Source organism: Hibiscus syriacus, unplaced genomic scaffold (assembly GCF_006381635.1).
Source record: "Hibiscus syriacus cultivar Baekdansim isolate YM2019G1 unplaced genomic scaffold, ASM638163v2 tig00001340_pilon, whole genome shotgun sequence".
NCBI classification, from domain to species: domain Eukaryota; kingdom Viridiplantae; phylum Streptophyta; class Magnoliopsida; order Malvales; family Malvaceae; genus Hibiscus; species Hibiscus syriacus.
In genome coordinates, this window is record NW_024061866.1 from 961,036 (window position 1) to 987,950 (window position 26,915).

Below are 26,915 nucleotides of genomic sequence, written 5' to 3' on the forward strand. Positions count from 1 at the left end.
TTAAGATGATTTCCCTAGAAACTTCAATCTTTCGATATTATTCTTGACTTCCTCGTGAATAGGAGTCAATCTTTTAGTGTTGTTATTCTTGACTTCCTCGTGAAGAGAAATCAATCTTTTAGTATTGTCATTCTCTACTTTCTTGTGAAGATTAGTTAATCTTTTAGTGTTGTTTTCCTTGACTTTATCGCAAAGATGGGTCAATCTTTTCGTGTTGCCTTCCTTGACTTTCTTGCGAAGAGGAATCAATCTTTTAGTGTTATCTTTCTTGACTTTCTCACAAAGAGAAGTCGATCTTTTAATGTTGTCATTCTTGACTTTCTCGCGGAGATGAGTCAACTTTTTAGTAGTATCTTTCCTCAACTTGGCTCTCTCGTGTAGAGAAGTTAGTCTTTCTGTATTATTGTCTTCAATCTTTACTCTCCTAATATTTATTTCCTAGAAAGTTCACTTTGATCATTCTTAAGATAGTTTCCCTAGAAAACTCAACCTCGTCTTCCAAAAGACTATGAAAATTAACTTTGTCTATTTTGGGTCGTTTTTTCACGAAAGTTCTAATTTTTTTTCTTTCTTAAAGACCTTTCCACTTTCTCAAAAGATTAATGATAAATGAATTGCATCACTGCATTCTTTATTTTGATTAATTACACTTTCAAGATGAATATTTTATAGTTTTTTCAAGAAAACTAAAGATTTATGACCAACTGAAGTAATCAACCAATCCAAAGTCCCAAGAAGGGAGATGCTCAAATGGCACTCGAGTCAAGGAAGATTCCCATATCTGGTGGTTGCAAGACAAGTTCCCACAAGAGAAATGGATTTTCCAAGATTCTCTCAAAATCTAAACTTTCGAGTATGATGTTTTCATATTCTCAAACATACACTAATGATTGGTAATGTTTGATTTTTCATATTCGAGCTTTTTGAAGACAAGAGAAGCAAATCGATCCCGATTCATTTCTTTCCAAAGAATGGTAGAGTGAATCAAATTTCTTTGAAAATATATGATCTCCCCTGAAAGAAGAGTGGAGCATACCCGTCTTCCAAAGACTTCTTGAGTCTTATCTCCATGAAAGAATAGTGGAGCAGACTCGTCTTCAAACATTGATCTGACTACCCTAAAAGAGAAACATATCAAGTCTGATCTCCCTTGAAATAAGAGTAGAGCAGACCCGTCTTCCAAAGATTTCTCGAGTTTTATCTCCTTGAAAGAAGAGTGGAGCTGACTCGTTTTCCAATATTGATCTGACTACCCGAAAAAGAGGAACATATCAAGTCTTATCTCCCTGAAAGAATATTGGAGCATACTCGTTTTCCAAAATTGATCTGACTACTCGAAAAAAATAGAGGAACAAATCAAGTCTTATCTCCTTGAAAGAAGAGTGGAGCATACTCATTTTCCAATATTGATCTGACTACCCGAAAAAGAGGAACGAATCAAGTCTTATCTCCCTGAAAGAAGAGTAGAGCATACTCGTTTTCCAAAATTGATCTAACTACCTGAAAAAGATGAACAAATCAAATTGTATCTCCCTGAAAGAATAGTGGAGCATACTCATTTTCCAAAATTGATCTGACTACCCGAAAAAAGAGGAACAGATCAAGTCGATATCCATGAAAGAAGTGGAGCGAATTTCCCATTAAAAATGAAGTCGACTTGACGAAAACTCATTGTCTCTTTGTCTTTGCCCTATTCTTGTTAACATAAGAATGAGTAAAGAGAGGCAGCTATAAACAGTGATTTTCGTCCATATTTTCATATTTACATATTATTATTATTATTATTTAATAATTAAAATATTATTATAGGCCAAAATTACAAAATTGAGCCCCGAATTACAAACAGTCCGATCGGACCAAACAAAAAATTAGCCCAGCAGATTATACTCAAGGTGCTTCGCAATGCGAAATGTCATTTTATCCAATTGTTTTATTGGTTTACATGGAAAGTGCACCCACATTGGATGTATCTCGTGTGTTGGAGGTTGCGAGGATATAACACGCTATTGCATGTCGCAAGGTCATCAATGTGGACGATTTGAGGGTTATTCTTCTAAATAATTTCTGAAGAGTCCTATTTCTTTAAATAATTATTTATTTAGGGTTTTTAATATAAAATTGCCCAAGAAAAGATGGGTATGCCGGCCATCTATACTCAAATATCTTTTATCCTCTCAATCAATAGAATACAAAAACAAAAAAAAAAATCGGCTGCACAGCCATACATATGACTAAATTATTAAAAATATATTTATTTCCTTTATTAAAATTAAAATAACACTTAAAAGTTATATCATCATTTATTTCTATCACATAGGAAGAAATCTCGTCTATATCATAATGTTTTTTGAAAAGGTTGTTTTTTTCAAAGAAAAAATTTGATTTTATTTATGCGATAGTTCATATGAGTTGTTCTCTAAATGTTAGTGTTATCTTAGCCTATCATATAAGTACAGATATTTTTCTTAAGGAATAGTATTTAAAAAGACGTTATGTGAGCGTATCTTAATTATATCGAACAGGAATAAATCATTCTAAAAATAAGATTTTTTTGGATATTGTTTTAATAATAAGTATTATTTTAATTTAGCTCCTAAATATGACGTTGAGCCTTTTTCTTACATTGTCCAAATGGGAAATGATAAATGGTTAGCACTACAAACACACTAAATTACAAGTTGGACAATGCTTTGAGTGCTTCAACATACCATTAAGGACCACTAGATATTTCTTGAGATGTTTGTCTCCTTGAGAGAGGAGTCACTTAGGCTAATACTTACTGATATGTAGTTAGAGGCTTGAAATGGTTTAAATTAAGGGTGAGCGTTCGTTCGAGTCAAGTCAAAAGTTTTAAGTTATTCGAGTTGTTGAGTCTTATTTTATAACTTGAAATTGATTTGAAATATTTTTTGAGTCGAGTTAAATCCTTCGAGTTTTTATTTAAATTTAATTGAAATGTATAATATTTATGATATTAAAAAGATTTTTTTTGTACCATGTTCATTTAATACATATTTTTTCATACGTGATATATATATTATACAAATTCAAGGGGCTCGAGTTAAACTTTAAAATTAATCTACTAATTACTAAAAATTTGATGTTATTCGAGTTACTATTCGAGTTATTTGAGTTTATTTAATAACTCAATTTAACTTAATTTTTTAATCGAATCAAGTTTAGGAAATTATAATTTTACTTGAAGTTAATTCGAGTTATATTTCTCAATTCAAATCGGAAAAAAAAATTTGAGTGGAGATAAATTTTGTTCACCATATTTGTTTATAAGTGACGACGCAACGACTTAATGACCCATCATCACGGTATCTTCTTTCTATCATTTCTCTACTCTAATCATTCCTACAAAAAAATATCAACAGCATTGATACAAATAGAAATGCCTTTACACATAATATATTTATTTAGGACTCTCAAATACTTTAAGATTTATTGGTTAAGTGAAAAAAAGTAAAACCTATCAAATAATTTAGTGGTTTGGGAGAATATTTTTTAACGGTTTTGTGTAAAATGTCTACAGGTTGTAGATACGTTCTCTATAAATTAAAATATTATAAACAAATATTTTTATAATTAATCAAACTATTTAAAATAATACAAGGATGAGATGAAGTCAAATAATGAGAATAAAGTAAATTGATGTATTTGGTGAGAAATAAAAGTGAAAATGTCTACAGGTTGTATATACGTTCTCTATAAATTAAAAATATTATAAACAAATATTTTTTATAATTAATCAAACTATTTAAAATAATACAAGGATGAGAGATGAAGTCAAATAATGAGAATAAAGTAAATTGATGTATTTGGTGAGAAATAAAAGTGAAAGAAAACATGAGAGATAAATAATTTTAATTTAAAAAGATATAAAAGAAAATATTTTTTTCAATTTTTTTACTTTTCAATTTTTATTTCTTCCAAATTTCTTTCCACGATATCAAATAAAGTCTAAATCCATCTTCGTCATCCCTAAAATCACTTAATTTATAAAAAATAAATACAAAATATATATAGATGACTGAGTGGACTCCAAGGGAACTCGCGTTCTTCATCTCCATTCATTTCCCTTTAATTACGAACTAGAATATAGAGGGAAAAGTGATTGACATGATGATCGAATTCATTGAGTTTTTTTTAATATTAATTGATTTAATGAGATAAATTATTAAATTTAATAAATACGATTATTAATTGATTTAATGAGATAAAATATTAAATTTAATAAATACAATTAAAGTTTAATTTTAATATTTTTAAATAAAATAAAATAAATTAAGAAAGTTATTTTATAATATTTTTGTCGTATTCAATCTAAAATAATTGTTCGTTGAATCTAATATTATTAATTGTATAATAAAAGTCCCATAGCTTTCACTGCCCCATTAAATGAATGTTACCTAGGTACGGAAATTAGTCTGTAGAAACCCATTAGCATGGGTTGGAATAAGAGTCAAACAACTCGGCAGACATAATCTGTTGCTCTGTTCAATCCTAATAATGTGTTATATGGTTATCATGATGAACAATATAAAAATGTAATTCAAGTACAGTTGATCATAAGGGGGACCCCCGACATCTAAACAGTCAAACTGTTTAATCAAGGCTACATGGATCCCTATTATTTTTAGAATAAACTACACGTTTGGCGTCCCAACTCTCATTTATGTTCCATTTTGATCTTTAAATATATTTCTTTTAAAATCATACTTAGTTACATTTTGATTTTATTTTGACCACCTATCATTAAAAAATTAATAGATCTGTTGACGTGATATTTTTTATTTTTTCAATGATGATAGCATTATCTTATGGTGATACATTAGCATCACCTATAACACCCAATTCTCGTATATGTTTCCGTACACGAGTTATAGATGTCACATCACTTTTAATAATTTTCCACTTTTGAACAACCAGTAAAATTTTTGTTCCCAATCATAAAACATTTTAATTTAATAAACTAAAACATTCATTTACTTATAATATGTAAATATATCTTAAAGGTTCAAACATCTTTAATTTTTACATCATCATATGTCAAAATACTTTTCAGATCATTATAATAAATCTATTACATGCCAGCTAACAACATCAAAAGTGGACATAGTTGTCGTATAGTTACTGATGAGGCGACCACCCTTGAATGACAATGTCATATGCACTCCTAACTCTGCTCGCTAAAACCTACGCGTGAAATAAACACAGGTTAAGTATTTACTTAGTGAGGCAATAACACAAATGAGGTGAAATCAATACAACATTATATCATAACTATCAAAATAAGAATTTATTGTTTTCAAATCATTATAAGTTCTTTGGGGTGCACACGTAGTGCCGATACGATCGTTTATAAACTTATTATGAATTTCGTGGGTTGCACACTTAGTGATGATACGGTCGTTCATAAACTTATTATGAATTATGTGGGTTGTACACTTAGTGTCGATAGTACACATAGTACTTATATAAGAATGCAATATATGCATTTAAAAACATGCATCTATAACTCTTAACGTACATAATGAATGCACTCACCTGATATGCCTCAATAGTATGATGTAATAATGTCCAACTATTCGGTAACTTTATCCTTGCCCTTTTTCTTGCTTGACTCTGGAGCTTGATTACGATCTACACAAACATTCATTATTTACACATACAATACAAATGTTAGTATACTTTCTAACATTTATGTTGGAACCGTCAGCGCACCCCACGGCGCAGCAGAAACTAAACTCGACGGTATCACCAGCGATCCATGTACATAAAATCGAAATTGGGAAGAAGGGATGCGAATACTTATAGCGGGTTCCTCGAAAAAACAACAAAGACAACAACGAGAAGTGGTGATCACGAACTGTTCGAATCAAAAGCCTCCACGAAAATACGTCTCGGCCTCTACTTAGTTCACCCGATTGAGAGCAGAGTTTTCTTTTTCCCAAAATCTGTTTTGAGAAAACGACTGAAGGGAAAAACGGCTGCTAGACCTTGCCTCCTCTTAAATATATCAATTACCCTAACATCTTAGGGATTTTAAAGTTATTTCGAATTAATAAATAAAATATTATTTAATTAATTCAAAGTAAATATACATTAAAGATTTATAATCTAAATTACAATCTTTAATGTTTATTTAAAATCTTATTTAATTATTTCGAATTATATATATCAATTAAAAGAGTTGTAATCTAAATTATATTATTTTAATTCTTACTTACTATATTCGGGATAATTAAAATCATATTTATATCAAATATACATATCTTAACTATAGATATATTTTAGTAACATGCAACAAATTGTACATCTTTTCTCATTTCAATCCTAGGGTGTGACTCAGTAGGTTCTTGTAACGTTAGTAGTAATTATTATAACAATTCTAATATTACATACAATGAGTGACATCTAGGAATATATCGTTGTTACCTAAGTTACAATAAATTATGATTCGACATATTATCTTCGTGATTAACTCTTTTATGTATTACATCCTTTTGTCCTTTATATCTAGAATAGGCATAAGTCTTAGAATAGTCACACTTGTATAGCCCATCTATTGTTTCTTAATATCTAGAGTAGACTATAATTAACGAATAATTTGTAATATCACATATCAACTTATTCGAGCATGGCCATGCATTTCTAGTCTCACTTAATCAAGTGGCCAATGATATATTCCTATTATGTAGGAAGGACAAATACTATCTTAACCATATACACCCCACTACATATATCGAGATATATTCAATAACAGTCTTTATAGTGCAACAGTTATAGAGCATGTTTAACTGTATCAAAACATATAACAATATATGTTGGAATGATATTGATCTCAAGTCTGAGGATCATACATATAGTCATCATCATGAGCAATGTTATGACCGTTACATAATAATCCAAGACATATGCTCATGATGGGTCAATCCAATACATTTTTCTCTAACAATATAATCATGCATCAATTCTGACATCTCTATGTCAATGACAACTCCTTGTCATCAATCAATAACATGTTAGTCTTAATCGTATTATTATTGTCCATGCCCATAACAATAATTGACTATGGATCTTTTAATAATGTTATTAAATGGACTTTATTATCTTTCATTTTATGTTAAACACATATATTAACTGAATATAATATTGGCAATGCCTTTATTCAATAAAATTGGTAAATAAATGTATTATTACAATCATCATATGGTTGGTCTTTGGGTATACTCTAACAATCTCCCACTAGCACTAAGACCAATCACTCATATATCTAATACCGAGTGACTCAGTGTGACGATCATGCATCTGTTGTGTAAGAGGCTTCGTCAAGGGATCAACAATGTTGTCGTCTGTATGTACTCTACATATTTCCACACCTCCTCGATCTATGAAAGCGCCTAAGAATATGTTTGGATTGTTGATGAGATATGGGTTCCTTTGCTTGTGCAATGCCTCCACTATTGTCATAACAGAGTTCTTGTAACACCCCAACCTGTATCCGACCCGAATACAAGTCTGAGATGTTACATTGACTTTTTAAAACGATATTCTTATAAAATATCAAAACATTTGAACTCATTTTAAGAAAATACAATAATATTCTATTAAATTATACTTCATTATAAAAATTTGAAAAAATATGTATTTCTGAACTGTACTATATGGTATGAACAGTACCGTGAAAAATTCGAATATCAATTATGTATCGATACACTGCTACAGTGCATCGATGAACTGCTACAGTCATTTTTGTAAAACGTTCATAAAACTTGTAAAAATCTAAGTTTTCATTCGTATAAAATTAATCAATTACATATACACGTTTAAAACATTACAAAACTTAATCATATGACTTTTCAAAACCGATTAGAACATATCGGATTCAAATCCTTTATATTACATGCCAACTAAATTCTATATAACCAAAATACATATAATTCAACTAAATTTCTGATCTGATCTTTGGTAAGGAGAACTGACCTGTCTTGTTCCTCTTTACTTCTCTTTTCGCTTTCCAAACCTACGTGTGAAACAATCACACGCTAAGTCGTTGGCTTAGTGAGGCATATAAAACATATAAATAAAATAATGCATTTCATATCCATATGAACATATCATCTACTCATTCAGTCATGTCACATATGATTCCATATAAATAATAATAGCATGATAACATGTAATAATGCAAACACTTTTATACGTTTTTGTAAGCCCATGTACATTACTGAGAACTCAAGGTATTAGAGTACATTCAAGTTGTGCACTATGCTGTCACCACAGCTCGTATGGGGTCCCACTAGGGGCTATGAAATTTTGTCCTGAATAACCTATGTACTGTATTTGTCCCGAATAACTACTCCTTAAGAACCATATACATATTCCAATGGATCAAATATGTCTCAAAAGACCCTGTAAATGTTCCAAATGATACATATACATCCCGAAGGACCATGTAGAACCCTCGACTCTTGGCATGCCAACTATACCTATAGTTCTCGTATTATATACCATGTGCATTATACTTGTGTTTCATATGTTCATGTACTCATGTCATTTCTCTTGTGATCACATATACCTTTTCTTCTTCTGTCACACCACATATATGTGTAAACATCTATATCATTTCTATAACATATAATACATATTACATATTCATGTAAGCATGTATATCATGTACATATATAATACATACATCCATTTCTATGTACTAATGCACATATATAATCACATAACATTTTAGAAGTTACTTCTTACCATAGTAACTCCGTCACTGGCTCATCGCAAGCCAATGTTTGATCAATAACATAAGTACAATTTATATTGCACTCACCTTAGCCTTACTTTGATTCGATCCTAATTCTTTGATTGTTCCGGAAATTGTTTAGGCTCAATATCTATATAAACATAATTTCTGAGACAATTATCAAAGCCTAAACCTTATAACTTGATATTACTAATTCAAGCTAGTTTAATGAACCAAAATTCCATTTTTCCTTTAGGGGTGTATCGATGCACTATGGTGCATCGGCACACAAAATAGCTTCGAAATTCCCATGCATCGATGCATATTCAAAAATTGTCTTAGTGCATCGGTATACACTCATAGTGCATCGATGCACCTGCCCAAAATAACTATTTCATCTGAAATCATCAACACTTCACCCAAATTTTCATGTATAAATCCTTATTATGCTACTAAATTCATCTATAACAACTTTAACCAATTCCTATCATTACAACACTTTATTATCTTCCATATTTCATTCAAATTCTTAAGGCTAAGAATCATACCAAATTTTCCAATATTATCCAAACTTAATTGTAACATTTCTAACTTCTTATTCTCATGGATGACAAGTCAAATTCATCGTCCAAATTCATTTAAACCGTCTTATTCAAAATTTCACTTAAAAACCCATTTTCTTTAATCAACTCCTTTATCTTTTGATTTTAAGATAAATTAAGATTTCCTTAAGCTTAGTTATCATCTAATGATCAAAACCCATGCTTAAAATCAATCAAACAACCAAGAAATCAGAAAACTCACCTTTGCTTTGAGTGTCTCACGTTGGAGAAGAAGAAGAATGAAAAATGAAGAGTGGATAGATTTCTGGACAAATCTCTCAACCTTATCCCCATATATATCATGATTTTATTTATTTCTAAGTCAAATGACCATTTTACCCTTTAATCCCTTTAATAATTACTAACAACTTTTAGGATTTATTTCCACATAAATCATTGAACTATTTAACTATTACTTTTATCACCAAATTCTAAAATTTTACAATTTACTCACTAACCTGGTATTGAGGATGTTACAGTTCTACAACATCTTAAATGTTGGGAACAACCCATAATTCCAATATAAACTTCTTGATCCAAACAGCCTCTTTTGTTGCTTCACTGGTTGCAATGTATTCAGCCTCTGTTGTAGAATCAGCTATTGTGTCTTGCTTCAAACTTTTCTAGCTCACAACACCTTCATTAAGAAAAAACACAAAATCCGATTACGATCGTGAGTCATCCTTGTCAGTTTGGAAGCTGGCATCAGTATAACCTTTTACACTAAGCTCTTCCTCCCCTCCATAGACAAGAAAACATATCCTTAGTTCTTCTTAAGTACTTAAGGATATTTTTAACCCCAACCCAGTCATTTTCACCAGGGTCTGCTTGATACCGACTCGTCATACTTAAAGTATACGATACATCAGGTCGAGTACATATCATGGCATACATTATAGAACCAATAGCTGAAGCATATGGAATCTTATTCATCCATTCTCTTTCTTGTAGAGTTGAAGGACACATTTTCTTCGAAAGAGAAATGCCATGTCTCATAGGCAAATATCATTTCTTGGATTCTTCCATACTGAACTTTTTCAGTACTTTATTTATATATGTACTTTGACTCAGACCTAGAAGTCGTCTTGATCTATCTCTATAGATCTTAACTCCTAAGATATACGCTGCCACACCCAAATATTTCATAGAAAAACAACTACCTAACCAAGTCTTAACAGACTGTAAAGTAGGTATATCATTTCCTATGATGAGTATGTCGTCTACATACAAGATTAGGAAAGAAACAATGTTCCTACTAGCCTTCTTATAAACATAAGGTTCATTTTCAATTCTGATAAAACCAAACTCTTTGATTGCATCATTGAAACGAATATTCTAGCTTCAAGAAGCTTACTTTAGTCCATAAATAGACCTCTGTAACTTACAAACCTTTCTAGTATTTCTTGGAATGAAAAAACCTTCTGGTTGTGTCGTATACACATCCTCTTCAAGTTTTCCATTAAGAAAAGTGATTTTGACGTCCATTTGCCATATTTCATAACCATGGAAATGCATCTATTGCAAGCAAGATTCGGATGGACTTAAACATAGCTATAGGGGAGAATATTGCAACATAGTCTACACCATGAACTTGTCAAAAACCTTTAGCGACTAATCACCCCTTGTATGTTTGTACATTACCATCCATGTCGATTTTCTTCTTGAAAACCCATTTACACCCTATAGGTTTGACCCCTTCAGGTGGTTCAACCAAAGTTCACACTTGGTTTACTGACATAGAATCCATCTCAGATCTCATGGATTCAAGCCATTTCTCATAGTCTGGGCTAGACACTACCTCTTGATAAGTACTAGGCTTATCTTGATCCATAAGAAGAACATCTCCATGTGCAGTAACGAGAAATACAAATCTCTCAGGTGCACGGTGTAATCTTGTGGATATGCGCAGTGGTTGTGTTTCTAAATCTATTAATTGTTCATCAATAACTTGTGAAACATGCTCAACTTCAGGTTCATTGATCTGTTTTTCTTGAACTTCTCCAAGTTCAATATTTATACCCTTCCTTTTCTTTGAGACAAATTCTCTTTCGAGAAAAACTCATGCTTGAGCAACAAACACTTTGTTCTCATTAGGGTTGAAGAAATAATATCCCTTAGTTTCTTTAGGATATCCAACAAATATACACTTATGAGATTTAGGTTTGAGCTTTGTAGACATCTGATGTTTTATATAAGCTTCACAACCCTAAATCTTCATAAAAGACATACTAGTACGCTTCCTAGTCCATATCTCGTATGGTGTCTTTTGAACCGATTTAGATGGAATACGATTTCCTGTGAAAGCGGCTGTTTCAAGTGCATGTCCCCAAAAAGAAGTCGAAAGATCACTATGACTCATCATCGATCGAACCATGTCTAACAATGTTCGATTCCTTCTTTTAGAAACTCAATTCCACTATGGTGTACCGGGTGGTGTAAGTTGTGAGCCAATCCCATATTCTTTCAGGAGTTCATCAAACTCTATGCTTAAGTATTCTTCACCTCGATATGATCAAAGTACCTTAATACTCTTGCATAGTTGATTTTGAACTTCATTTTTAAATTCCTTAAGCTTTTTAAGGGCTTCAGATTTATGGCGCATAAGATAAACATACACATACTAACTGAAGTCATCAGTGAAAGTAATAAAGTAATTGAATCCACCTCTGGCTTGTGTATTCATCGGTCTATATACATCACTATGTATTAACCCCAATAAATCACTTGCTCGCTCACCTTTACTATTAAAAGAATCTTTAGTCATTTTTCCCAACAAGCAAGATTCGCACACATTATATTGTTCGAAAACAAATGAATATAAGAATCCATCTTTATGGAGTTTTTATATGGGTTTCTCACTTATATGGCTTAAACGACAATACCAAAGATAAGTTTGATACGAGTCATTTGTTTTTTATCTCTTAGTATTTATGTTATAAATGGTGTTTTCTTGATCCAAAATATAGAGACCATTAACCAATTGTGTCGAACAATAAAAAACACTATCGAGATAAAAATACAACAATTATTCTTAATAATAATCTCAAAACCAATCTATCCAAACAAGAAAGAAATAATGTTCTTAGTCAACTAGGCACAAAATAACAATCCTCTAAATTTAAATCAAGTCCACTAGGTAAAGATAAAATATATGTCCCTATAGCTAATGCTGCAACTCTTGCTCCATTTCCCACTCGTAGGTCTACGTCTCCTTTAGCCAGATTCCTTCTCTTTTCCAATCCCTGTACAGAAGTACAAATATGAGAACCACAACCAGTATCTAATACCTAAGAAGTAGATGATGGAAAATTAAAATCAATAACATAAATACATGAAACAAACGTTCTGTTTGCTTTTGCCTTCTTGACCTCTTCAAGGTAAACTAGGCAGTTTCTCTTTCAATGTCCGGTCTTATCGCAATGGAAATATTTTCCTTCCTTGATAAATCCCCTATGGGTTTCAATGCATTTTTCCCTTTTGGTTTGGCCTTACCATTGCCCTTAGACTTTGCTACTACATTTTTCTTTCCCTTTCCTTTGTCCTTGTGACCATCAGAATGGGCTTAGGTCCAACCTTTTCATGTTACTTTCAGCAGTTCGTAACATGCCATGACGTGCTTGCCCTTCATATATTTCTTTGATATTTTGAATCATCTCATATGCAACCATGTCCTCATGTTGTTCTGAAGCTCATGAGTCATGGTGGCAAGCATTAGACATCCAACATCTAATATCTCCATATGTTTCTTGAATTTGTCTTTGTCAGCTCTTGAGCATTAGCTCCCAGTTCATCAGGAACAGATTCAATGACATATTCATTCCTTTCTTGTTGAGAACAATTCTCAAATTATGACCAGTCAATGAAGTTTATGCCATTATGTTTATCCTTCTGAAGGAGTGATCGCAGTGATAAAGTGTTGTTTGCCATAAAATCTACAACAATGGAAATAGTAAGTAATTTACCGAATTAAAATTAAATAGGACTTTAATTACAAATTACTCTCACTATTTTATTCAAAATTAAAAACCCTCTCTGTTTAATTTCGGAAAAATTCAACGAAAATTTTCTAGTGAGTGAGGATCATAATACATCAATTTCCTAAATCAGCTTGACTTTTTTTTAGGATAATTTAGGTAAGTAACACTTTACTAGTACATCTCATGTAATTCCTCATTTGGTGAACAACTTTTGTTCAAGTCATCTCATGACTTTCCAAATATTTAACTTCTAGGTTTCTAATCCTATTAGAATAACCTACTAAGTTATTACCAATATCTCAACTGGTGAATATCATTTGCTTATTCTTCGGGTTTAACCAAGATAGATTTATGTGCCAATGTTTTGGCAAAGCCCACAATATATCGATCGAAGCCTTAACGAGGGTAAATATTGGACGGTTAAGTTAACTTAGATTATAAAGAGGGATTTGTGTAATTATCTCATCATTGTTCCTTTTAATATTAGCCCTTATGGTCATCAATATTCATTCTTATTTTATCATTGATGCATTCATACACAAAATATAGCAATAAAGATGCAATGGTTATAGCCCAAAACAATGACTAAGGTGGCCCATCCAAGCCAATGGGAGAACCAAAACCCTAATGCCTAAGATGCTCTCTAGGCATCTTATCGCCATTCTTTGCTCCTGTGAATCTCATAGGTTACAGTTTTAAACGAAACTCGTTTACATACAAGGGAGTAAGATGAGAAGAGAAATACAACATAAATATAGAAAGGCACTCGCAAACTGTATTTCAAATTAAACCATTGTAAATTGAACAAGGGCTATAACCATGCTTGTCAAACACGGGCAACAAACATATCATATTATATACACGTTTTACGCCTTTGTTAAAAAAATATTAATATCGGTCGGTGGGATTTTTGAAACGTACTTATGTTTCTATGAAAAAACTTCACGATTTGATAATACTTATCAACATAATCGTTCTTTTGGGATTTTCAATCCTGAAGATTCTACATCAGAACAGCCATTGTTCCACTGCCAAACGCGATTGCTATCGCACTTCCACGGATCATCATGTCAACGATTGACATATGGATTTCGTAAAATCCTTGTAGCAACAAATATATTGAAAAACAACAAATTAATTGTTATCGATTTGAACAATGATATCATGCATATTTGCTGAAAACTAGAACATGCATCGCATACATATCGCATCAACCAAGAATTTAACCCGAATTCGGAGTAGAAGGCTCTGATACCACTGTTGGAACAGTCGGCGCACCCCCGGCATAGCAGAAATAAAACACGACGGTCTCACCAGTGATCCATGTACGTAAAAACCAAAATCGGGAGGATGGGATATATACTTACAGCGGGTTCTTTGAAAAACAGCAAGGACACAACTAGAAGTGGTGATCACGAACTGTTCGAATCGAAAGCCTCCATGAAAACATGTCTTGGCCTCTACTTAGTTCACCCGATTGAGAGAAAAGTTTTCTTTTTCCCAAATCTGTTTTGAGAAAACGGCTAAAGTGAAAAACTACTAGACCTTGCCTCCTCTTAAATATCAATTACCTAACATCTTAGGGTTTTTAAAGTTATTTCGAATTATTTAATTAAATTAAATATACATTAAAGACTTATAATCTAAATTACAATCTTTAATGTTTATTTAAAACTTATTTAATTATTACGAATTATATATCAATTAAAAGAGTTGTAATCTAAATACATTCTTTAATGCTACTTATTATATTCGGGATAATTAAAATATGTATATCAAATATACATATAACTATAGATATATTTAGTAACATACAACAAATTGTACATCTTTGCTCATTTCAATCCTAAGGTGCACCCTGTAGGTTATTGTAACGTTAGTAGTAATATTAGAACAATTCTATATACATGAGTGACATCTAGCAATATATCATTGTTACCTAAGTTATAAGAAATTATGATTCGACATATCATCTTCGTGATTAACTCTTTTATGTATTACATCCTTTGTCCTTATATCTAGAATAGGCACAGTCTTAGAATAGTCACACTTGTAAGCCCATCATTGTTTCTTGATATCTAGAGTAGAATATAATTGACGAATAATTTGTAATACATATCAACTTATTCGAGCATGGCCATGCATTCTAGTCTCACTCAATCAAGTGGCCTTTGATATTTCCTATATGTAGGAAGGACAAATCCTATCTTAACATACACCCACTACATATATCGCGATATATTCAATAACAGTCTTATAGTGCAACCAGTTACGGAGCATGTTTAACTGTATCAAAACATACAACAATATATGTTGGAATGATATTGATCTCAAGTCTGAGGATCATACATATAGTCATCATCATAAGCAATGTTATGACCGTTACATAATAATCCAAGATATATGCTCATGATGGGTCAATCCAATACATTGTTCTCTAACAATATAATTATGCATCAATCTGACATCTCTATGTCAATGACAAATCCTTGTCATCAATTTAATAAGTCTGTTAGTATTAATATTGTCCATGCCCATAATAATACTTGACTATGGATCTTTTAATAGTTATTATATGGACTTTATTATCTTTCAGTTTATGTTAAACACAGACATATAACTGAAAAAAAATATTGGCAATACCTTTATTCAATAAATTGTAAATAAATGTTTATTCACAATGATTGGTTTTGGGCACACTCTAATAATATACTTTTAATAATAACTGAAAAGCACTTATTTTCATTTTCTATTAAAATTCATCCAATCTAAAAATTCCAGACTCAATATTATCGGTACCCCCTATGGTTTAAACACAGACATATAACTGAAAAAAATATTGGCAATACCTTTATTCAATAAATTGGTAAATAAATGTATTACAATCATCATATGATTGGTCTTTGGGCACACTCTAATAATTTATACTTTTAATAATACTGAAAAGCACTATTATTTCATTTTCTATTAAATTCATCCAATCTAAAAATTCCAGACTCAATATTATCGGTACCCCTACTATGGTTTCGATACTCCCTTCAATATCGATAACATTTTTGTATTATGGAATCTATAGTATCGATACCTTCCTCTTATTATTGATACCTATATCAATATCGATACTAATTGCATCAGTATCGATACTGTTCATCCTCGTTCCTCAATTTTAACCCTATAATATCGGTATTATTCTTCTAGTACCGATACCCTTACCCATATTTTTTTTTCATTTTTCATTTCGATTTTTACCCAAATTTCGTTTAATTCTCTTACTTTTTCCTCCAACAATACCATTAAACTCATCATCACTGAACCCAACTAACTTTCCTTCATCAATCTCCCTATAATATCTAAATTCTTCAAAGAATACTTCGAACCAAGAATCACACTACATTTTCATACATGTTTAAATCACATCCAAGCCTTCTAATCTCTCGGTTACTTCTTTGACAAGTCAAATTTACTTGTAAACCTCAATAAAAAATCATATTTCATCATATCACTCAAAATCCCATTTTATGAAATCCCAAATAAAACCTTCATCTATTAGTTTTAATCCTCCTTAAACCTTCCTTAAGCCTCTATATTACTTAAGGTTTAAAAACCAAACCAAAACGAAAGGAAAAACGAACATTGATGAATCCTTACCTTAGCTATGGAGGGCTCGAGACATGAAGAAGAAGAAGAGGAGAGAACTTTCAAACTTATACCCTTAAATTCTCCTATACACTTTTATTTAATAACCCAATTTAAATGAATATTAAATTCATTCCATCTAAAACACCAAATTGCCCCACCATTCTTCCATTCTTACTAATAAGTCTCAAACACAATTTCTTAAATCATTCCTTATACTTTTCAATTTACTCAATTTAACCAACCACATTTAAATTATTTTACTATGGTCATATATCCGATATTTGGGGTATTACATTTCCCCCTTAAGAAAATTTGTCCTCGAAATTTAAGAAGTACCTGATGCGAAGAGGTGTGGAAACTGCTTCCTTATGTCTTCCTCTCTTTCCCATGTAGCTTCCTTGACTTTATGATTTTGCAAAAGTACTTTAACTAGAGGAATCTTTTTTTTACAAAGTTCTTTGTTGTCTTGAGCCAAGATTCGCACTGGTTCTTCCTCGTAAGTCAAATATGGTTGGATATTGATTTCCTTTGGTGTTATGATATGCAAGGGATCTGATCGGTACTTCCTGAGCACGGCACATGAAATACATTATGGATATTGTCCATATCGGGAGGCAAAGCTAACTGATAAGCTACAGGTCCGACCCTTTTTAAGATTTCATAAGGTCTAATAAATCTCAGACTCAGCTTTTCTTTGCGCCCAAACCGCAACACATTCTTCCAAGGTGATACTTTCAAAAATACCTTATCGCCCACGTGATATTCAATCTCTTTTATTTTTAGATCAGCATAAGACTTTTGTCGATTGGAGGCTATTTTAAGATTATCATGGATAACTTTCGCTTTATCTTCCATTTTTTTATTAAAGCAGGGCCAACTAGATCTCGATCTTTTAGCTCAAACCAATTTAATGGTGTTCGGCACTTCCTCCCATACAAGGCTTCATATGGAGCCATCTTAATACTCGATTGGTAACTGTTATTATAAGCAAATTCCACTAAAGGCAAATATCTTTCCCATGATCCTTAGAATTCTATCAATCATGCCTTTAGCATATCCTCCAATACCTGAATAGTTCACTTTGACTGCCTATCTGTCTGTGGATAAAAAGTTGTGCTGAAATTCAATCGAGTACCCAATGCCTCGTACAATGACTTCTAGAATCTTGAAGTAAACCTTGGGTCTCAATCAAACACTATCGATATAGGCGCTCCATGAAGTCTAACTATCTCTTTATATACAACTCTGTATACTTATCCATCGAGTAATCTACTCAAACTAGAAAAACATGAGCCTTCTTGGTCAATCTGTCCACAATTACCCATATCGAGTCCTTTTTACTAGGGGTCGAAGATAGCCCTGAAACAAAATCCATTGTAACTCGCACCTACTTCCACTCAGGAATGGATATCGGTTGTAGCAATATAGAAGGCACTTGATGTTCAGCTTTCACTTGCTGACATGTTAGGCATCTAAAAACAAACTAGGATACAACTCTTTTCATGGCATGCAACCAATAATGACTCTTTAAATCATGATACATCTTATTCCTTCCTGGATGCATCGTCAAAGGATTATAATGTGCCTCGAAAAGAATATCTTTCTTCAGTTCATCATTATCGGGAATTCAAAGTCTTCCACGATAATATAAACATACATCAGACCTCATTTCGAAGCCTTTGGCCTCAACTTTTTCTACTTGCGCAATTCTTACCAAGCATTTTACATCTAGTCCTTGTAGCTTTTTTACCCGATCCAAAAGCATCGATTTTAAATTAAGCTCAGCAATCAAGGCACCATCTTCTTTAAAAGACATACGTACATCCAGAGCTTGTAGAGCTTCAAAAGTCTTTAGACTAAGTGCATCTACTACTACATTAGCTTTTCCTGGATGATAATCAATAATCACGTCATAATCATTTAATAGCTCGATCCATCTTCTCTACCTCAAATTCAGTTCTTTTTTAGTCAACAAATAATTTATACTCTTTTGATCTGTATAAATGTGGCACCACTCACCGTACAGATAGTGACACCAAATTTTCAAAGTAAACAATATCGCTGCCAATTCTAAATCAGGCCTCAGGTAATTTCTCCCATGATTCTTCAATTGTCTCGAGGAATAGGCCACTACTTTCCCTTCTTACATCAGCACACATCCCAATCCATTATGGGATGTATCACTAAAAATGACGTAGTCATTACCCGACTCAGGTTGTACAAGCACTGGCGCCTTTGTTACAATTGTTTTTAGCATTTCAAAACTTTCTTGACATTTCTCTGACCAAACAAAAGGCACATTTTCCTTAAAAATTTAGTTAGCGTCGAAGCCAACATTGAAAAGTTCTTCATAAACTGCCTATAATAACCAGCAAGCCCCAAGAAACTCCAAACTTCTGACATATTCTTTAGGGGTTACCAATCCACTATAGCTTGAATCTTATTGTGATCTACTTTTATTCCTTCTGCGGAGACTATATGGCCAAGGAAAGCAACCTCAGCTAACTAGAATTTACACTTGGATAATTTGGCATACAACTTCTTCTGTTGAAGAGTTTGAAGAACTACCCAAAGATGAGCATCATGCTCCTCTCTTAACTTTAAATATACCAAAATATCATCGATAAATACCACTACAAATTTATCCAGAAAAGGTTGGAATACTCGGTTCATCAAATTCATAAATAATGCAGGAGCATTAGTCAATCCGAATGGCATCACAACAAATTCATAATATCCATACCAAGTCTGAAAGGCTGTCTTTGAAATATCATCCTCTTTAATCTTTAATTGGTGGTACCCCGACCTTAGGTCAATCTTAGAGAACACTATTGTGCCTTTCAGTTTATCGAACAAATCGTCAATCATCAGAAGATGATACTTATTCTTTATCGTTACTTTATTTAACTGACGGTAGTCGATGCATAATCGTATAGACTCATCCTTCTTTTTCATAAAAAGCGCAGGTGCTTCCCAAGGAGAAATACTGGACCTAATAAATCCCTTGTCAAGTAGCTCCTGCAATTGGGATTTTAATTCTCTTAACTCTATTGGAGTCATGCGATATGGAGCTATAAAAATAGGTTCAGTACCCGGGTAAACTTCAATTTGGAATTCCACCTCATGATCTAGAGGTAAGCCCGATAATTTCTCCATAAAAACAATTGGAAACTCCCAAACTGTTGTGATGTCACCTAATATCGCTTTCGATATTCGAGTGTCTATCACGTTAGCTAGGAAAGTTATACACCCTTGCGACATCATTTTCCTTGCAGTCAATGTTAATATCACACTGAAGGGTGATTTCGTTTTTTTTTCACCAATTATTACGACTTTTGAACCTTCTACATCCTTCAAAACTAATCTCTTATTGTGACAATAAACCCATCCTTAATGTGGAGACAACCAATCCATGCCCAAAATAATTTTAAATTCGTCGAAAGGTAATTACATCAAGTTTGCTAGAAACACAACCCCTTGAATCTTTATCGAGCATTTTCTACACACGCGAGTTACACTTGCACTATGACCCATAGGGTTTACTGCTATCATTTCACTAAAAATTTGTTCTAAAGGAATTCCTCTAGCTCTAATCAACTTTGTACTAATATAAGAGTGTGTAGAACCAGGGTCAATCAAAACAAATACATGTTCATCAAAAAGATGGAATGCACCTGTTAAAATCTACGAGTCATCCCAATCTTCATTAGTCTTAATATTATAAATTCGGGCCACTTCCCGAGTCTCTTATCGCTAGTTTGACTCAGATTGTCCGTTTGATCTACCTTTTCCTCTACTTCTATTTGATGCTGCTACTGATCTCTCAGATTGCACTGATCGATCTCCAAATCTCTTTGGACAAATGGAAACAAGCACCATTGAGTAATCTACACACTCCACGATGAAATTTGCCACATGTCTGACATGGATTAGTTCTTTCTCCATATGCTATACCCGAGCTAGTAGCAAAAGATTGTGATTGTTTAGTTTTTTATGAAGCTGTAGCAGAACCATCTCTATCAGTATATCAGGAAATCGAGCCCTTGCCTCTCTTACCATGATAGGAAGTTGAAGACGTTCCAACTCTTTTTCCCATCTGCATACTCTGCTCCACTGGTAGAGTCTCCTCTTGAGCTATTTCAATAGCCTTAGATTGGTTAATAACGTCTTGCAAACTAGGCAAATTTAAAGTCAACATCATCTCTTTCAACTTAGGCCTCAAACCCTCAATGAATCAATCACGTCGGGTTTTATCAATGGGAACTACCTCAGTAGCATAACAACTAAGCTTGTTGTATTCAGCCTCATACTCATATATTGCTCGATCGCCTTGTTTCAAATTAAGAAACTTAAGCAGCATTGACCGCATAAACTGCTCCTCGATGTACTTGTTCTTAAACTCATCTTGAAATAATTGTTAGGTTACTTGCTCAGGTGGTGCATACATCGTAGTATTTGTCCACCACACTCAAGCTGATCCTCGAAGTAAGGATACAACTTCACCCAGCTTTTCAGAATATGAGCATTGAAGACTTTCCAGCATCGCCATAACGTTGTTTAACGATAAATCATCAACCATCGGACCTTCATCCTCTTCTCCCAAAACTCAGGAGCTCCCAATATTCTCAACTCTTTTGGGATTAACATCTGCGGTGCTGGAGGAATAGGGGGAGGCGGAGGAGGTTGAAATCTAGTCAAGATTGCATCAAGAGCCTACATAAAAGCTCCAAACTCTAGCACTGACATACCTTAATGAGTCGGTGCACTAGCATTTTTGGACGAAATCGGACGCTCACTATTAGCTTCATAGCACTCACTACCCGACCGTTCTCTAATTTCTTGACCAGTCGCTATTCGTGAATTCGTAGAATCCAATATCTAATAGAACGTACTTAAGGATAACACTTAAGTTAGTAAGGAGTGACATCAATCATATTCTAACTACACCCTATCAGTAACCTTGACATCTTAATGGCATGTAAACCCTTTTTACAATAAAATACACCCAGTTTCGACTGAGAACCGGCTAAATAAATGTAAAACCCAATTCCCTATATATTTTTGTACACGAGTCATAGATGTCACATCACTTTTAATAATTTTCCACTTTTGAACAACCAGTAAAAATTTGTTGTTTCCAATCATAAAACATTTTAATGTAATAAACTAAAACATTCATTTACTTATAATATGTAAATAGTTATTAAAGGTTCTAACATCTTTAATTTTTACATAATCATAGGTTAAAATACTTTTCAGAGCATTATAATAAATCTATTACATACCAACTAACAACATCAAAAGTGGACATAGTTGTCGTACAAGTACTGATGAGGCGACCCTTGAATGACAATGTCCGACTATTCAGCAACTTTATCCTTGCCCTTTTTCTTGCTTGACTCTGGAGCTTGATTACGATCTACACAAGCATTCATTATTTACACATACCATACAAATGTTAGTATACTTTCTAATATTTATACTTTTAATAATACTGAAAAGTATTTTTAATTTCAATTTCTATTAAAATTCATCCATTCTAAAAATTCCAGACTCAATAGTATCGGTACCCCTACTATGGATCGATACTTCTATATTATGGTACCAATACTCCCCTCAGCATCGATAACATTTTTACATTCTGGAATCCATAGTATCGATACCTTCCTCTTAGTATCAATACCTATATCAGTATCAATACTAATTGCATCAATATCGATACTATTCATCCTCATTCCTCAAATTTAACCCTATAGTATCGGTACTGTTCTTCCAGTACCGATACCCTTACCCAGATTTTTCATTTTAATTTGGAGTTTTACCCAAATTTTATTTAATTGTCTTACTTTTACCTCCAACAATACCATTAAACTCATCATCACTGAACCCAACTAACTTTCCTTCATCAATCTCCCTATAATATCGAAAATCTTCAAAGAACACATCAAACCAAGAATCACACATCAAACCAAGAATCACACTACTTTTTCATACATGTTTTAAATCACATCTCAGGTTTCTAATATCTCATTTACTTATTTGACAAGTCAAATTTACTTGTAAACCTCAATAAAAACTCATATTTCATCATATCACTCAAAAACCCATTTTATGAAATCCCAAAAAAAAACGTTCATCTCTTAGTTTTAATCCTCCTTAAAACTTCCTTAAGCCTCTATATTACTTAAGGTTTCAAAACCAAACCAAAACGAAAGGAAAAACGAACATTGATGAATCCTTACCTTAGCTATGGAGGGCTCGAGACATGAAGAAGAAAAAGAGGAGAGAACTTTCAAACTTATACCCTTAAATTCTCCTATACACTTTTATTTAATAACCCAATTTAAATGAATATTAAATTCATTCCATCTAAAGGACCAAATTGCTCATGCATTCTTCCATTCTCACTAATAAGTCTCAAGCACAATTTTCTAAATCATTCCTTATACTTTTCAATTTACTCAACTTAACCCACCGCATTTAAATTATTTCACTATGGTCACCTATCCGATATTTGGGATATTACATCACCATTAATTTTGAGTGACCGAAATGAAACCAAAACTAAACATTAAGTATAATTTAAAAAAATTAGTTGGATGTTCAAAACAAAATAAAAGTGATAGTTGGAGTACTAAACTTATAGTTTACACCTTTTTATTACTCAAATCCAATTCTTCACTTTTAATCATTCATCAAAGGGATATTGACACAGTTAGGTCCCCGTCACCTCGCTGTCTCTTTGTCTTTAACGTTTTGACTAGTAATTTTCTCTTCGAACTCCTAGAAGTTGCAAAATTCATGCATCATTACCAAGTGACTAACATGATTAAGGAAACATCATCTGATTCTTGTCAACTTTGCTTCAAATGAGAGGGATATGGTTAGTTTTGGGTTTTCAAGACGTATAGCATACGTATAATCAAGCATTTATTGAGTATATCCGAGTATATATTATAGGTTGTTGAGTATTCACATGAATGATAATCTTTTTTTAACCTTAAAAGTATCTTTTAAAAAAAATTTATTAAGATATCTCAATGGTTAAAAGGAGTAATGTTTTCCTTGAAGTCTTAAATTTGAGCAATTATATCAGCAAATTGAACCATTATATACACACACCTAAAATAGCATTGTTAAGTAGAGGTGAGCGTTCGATCGAGTTATTCGAGTAAAAAAAATTCGATTTATTTGAGCTGACGAGTCCTATTTTATAACTCGAAGTTGATTTGAAATTTTTTCGCGTTAAGTTTATAAAATTCGAGTTGAGTGATGTCAAGTCAAATTTTAGAGTTTCTATTTAAATTTAATTGTTAATATTTATAATATTATAACATTATTTGATTCCAATTTAAATGGTTTTTTTATAACCATATGCAATACATATATATTTTTTCTTTTTTTTCATGTGTGATTTACATATACCATACAAAGTTGATGGACTCGACTCAAATTTGAAAATTATTCTACTAATTACTAAAAATTTCGAGTTATTCGAGTTGTATTTTACAAATCAATTTGAACTTGAAATTTTTTTCGAGTCGAGTTTTTCTCACCGATAGTGTGAAGGAAAGAAATATTGTTACCCTAATCAAAGGGTTAACCAGATTTGTTTTCATTTTTCTAAGGTACACAAGTTTACGGTCAAAGTGGCAATTAATGTCTTCAATGACCACTTTTCTTTTTTCCCCTTTTATCTTTCTTCATTTTGTCAAAGTTACAGTTCTGCCCACATTTAGTTAAAATCGAAAGACCAGAAATATGATACCTAGCGGCTAGCAGCATTATTGGACAAATGGATCATTTTAATAGCTCCACCAGCTTTCCCCGTGAGAATTATCCGGCGAGTCATCGTCGGAGAGCGCTGAGCTGATTCTTGGCGGTGACACCAGCAGCCCCTCCGCCATGTCCACCAGCAGATTGGGCAGGTTCAAAAGGACATCCTCGTCCACATAGTTCTTCTCTACTAATTTCCACATCATTGACCTCATGATGTTGAACTGTCCCTATTAGATTAGACTCGCTAGTTTTATTTTCATACTTTTGCAGTGACGCGGCGGTGGCGGCTGCTTTTCGTATATCGGCCGATGACGTTTTCGCGGGAATTGGATACGAAGCAACAGAGGCAGGGAAGTTAACAACAGCCTCACTACCTTCTAGGGCTAGGCAGCCACATCATAGGCAGCAGCAGCCATTTCTGGTGTAGGGTACGTACCGAGCCATATACGCGTAGTTTTGCGCGGTTCACGGATTTCAGACACTCATTTGCCACTCCGGCACCGGATTCCACGATACATTGGGTGTTTCCCGGAGGAGCTAGAGGCCATAGGATTTTGAGAGCAGTAGAACAAGAAGGTTAGGGCTCAGTAGTTGTCAGTACTTGCACGTTTTAGTACATGTGAATTAGGATCGATATGGGACTGGGATGTTTGGGTTGCTCTAATTGAGGCACGTTGATGGGGATTATAAGGGTAAGCCATACATACATATATATATTATCAGCATGATATTGGAGGGTATTCCAAAAAAAAAAGCGTGGGAATTTCGTGGTACCCCAAGGACACTTGTGTTTTTATTGGTATTTCTTTTAGGATTTTTAGAGTCTCAAGTAGAAAATGATGGCTGAGGGCTGCTGCTGTTTTTTGGGTTTATATATATATAAGCTGTACGCGTAAGGACACTTGTGTTTTTATTGGTATTTCTTTTAGGATTTTTAGAGTCTCAAGTAGAAAATGATGGCTGAGGGCTGCTGCTGTTTTTTGGGTTTATATATATATAAGCTGTACGCGTTCTATTGGCTAGTCTCACTCTTAGGACTTAGCTGTTTTCTATAACATAGTTTGGATATATTGGCTTAGATGCTGCACACGCTCCATACACGACCATAAAGACCTTGCTCCATTTTTAGTTTTGTTTGTATGAATCAATGAGTTTTCCATGTCAGAGATTGAGAAGAAGAGTTGTGGGTCACATTAGACCGAAACCCTTTTGGTTACATTCCGAGGATGAACCTCCAAAAGTTACTTGATACTTCTGGAATTGGACAGACTTATATTTATTGGGTCATTAATGTGCGCACATTTTAAGAACAGGAGTTGCAATCGATTATTTCGAGTTACCTATAAAGATACATTTTAAAAAGGTTTTTTTTTAAAAAAATTATCTTTAAAAAATATAATTTTAGAAGTCTTTGTTTAAAATTAGATAAAAATTAATAAGAGTCAGATTACAGATAGAGAAGTTTAAAACAATCCCTTGAAACCCAACATTTAATACATGTAAGATCGGGTGTCGTTTTATTTAAAAATAAGGTTACGAAATTAAGTATAAATTTAAAATATGAAGAATGTTAATCTAATTGATGAGGTAATCCTTTTGAAAACAAAACACTTTTGTTGATTCTCATTTTCTTTTTGAAAATCATCCATCCGATTTTATGAATAATATTGTTTTATCGTAAAAAATTGATAGGATAACACTTAGTGAGTTAGGATATCGACTCATCCATTATTATGATACAACAACATTGTCTTAAAAAAAGTTTAAAGCAAGAAAAAAATGTGATGCAGGCCCTAAATCGGCACCTAGTCGATTAATTACCTTGATTAGGATGTGATTGGGCACCCAAAAACGTATTTGTCATTTTAATAAAATTTTAATTTTAATTAAAATGAAAAACTTGCGATCTGCGTTGCCAAAATTCGAGTTCGGGAGTATGTTACGTGTGGGGAAGGATTAGCACCCCCACATCGCCCTAAATCGGCACCTAGTCGATTAATTAATTATCTTTGCAATAAGATTTCCAAGTTCGAGTCTAATTTAATTAAGATCCCCTAAAAATAATATTTTTTGGAATTTTGGATGAAACATAATAATATTTAATTATTTCCTATCGAAAAGAATAAATATCTTATACCTCGAAGCAATCGATTCTTACTCCAA

The 26,915-nt window shown here is 32.9% G+C and overlaps 1 pseudogene; it reads right to left on the reverse strand.

Moving 5' to 3' along the window:
* Positions 1-24,701: 24,701 nt before the first annotated feature.
* Positions 24,702-25,463, reverse strand: LOC120125131 (annotated as a pseudogene).
* Between the last annotated feature and the right edge of the window lie 1,452 nt (positions 25,464-26,915).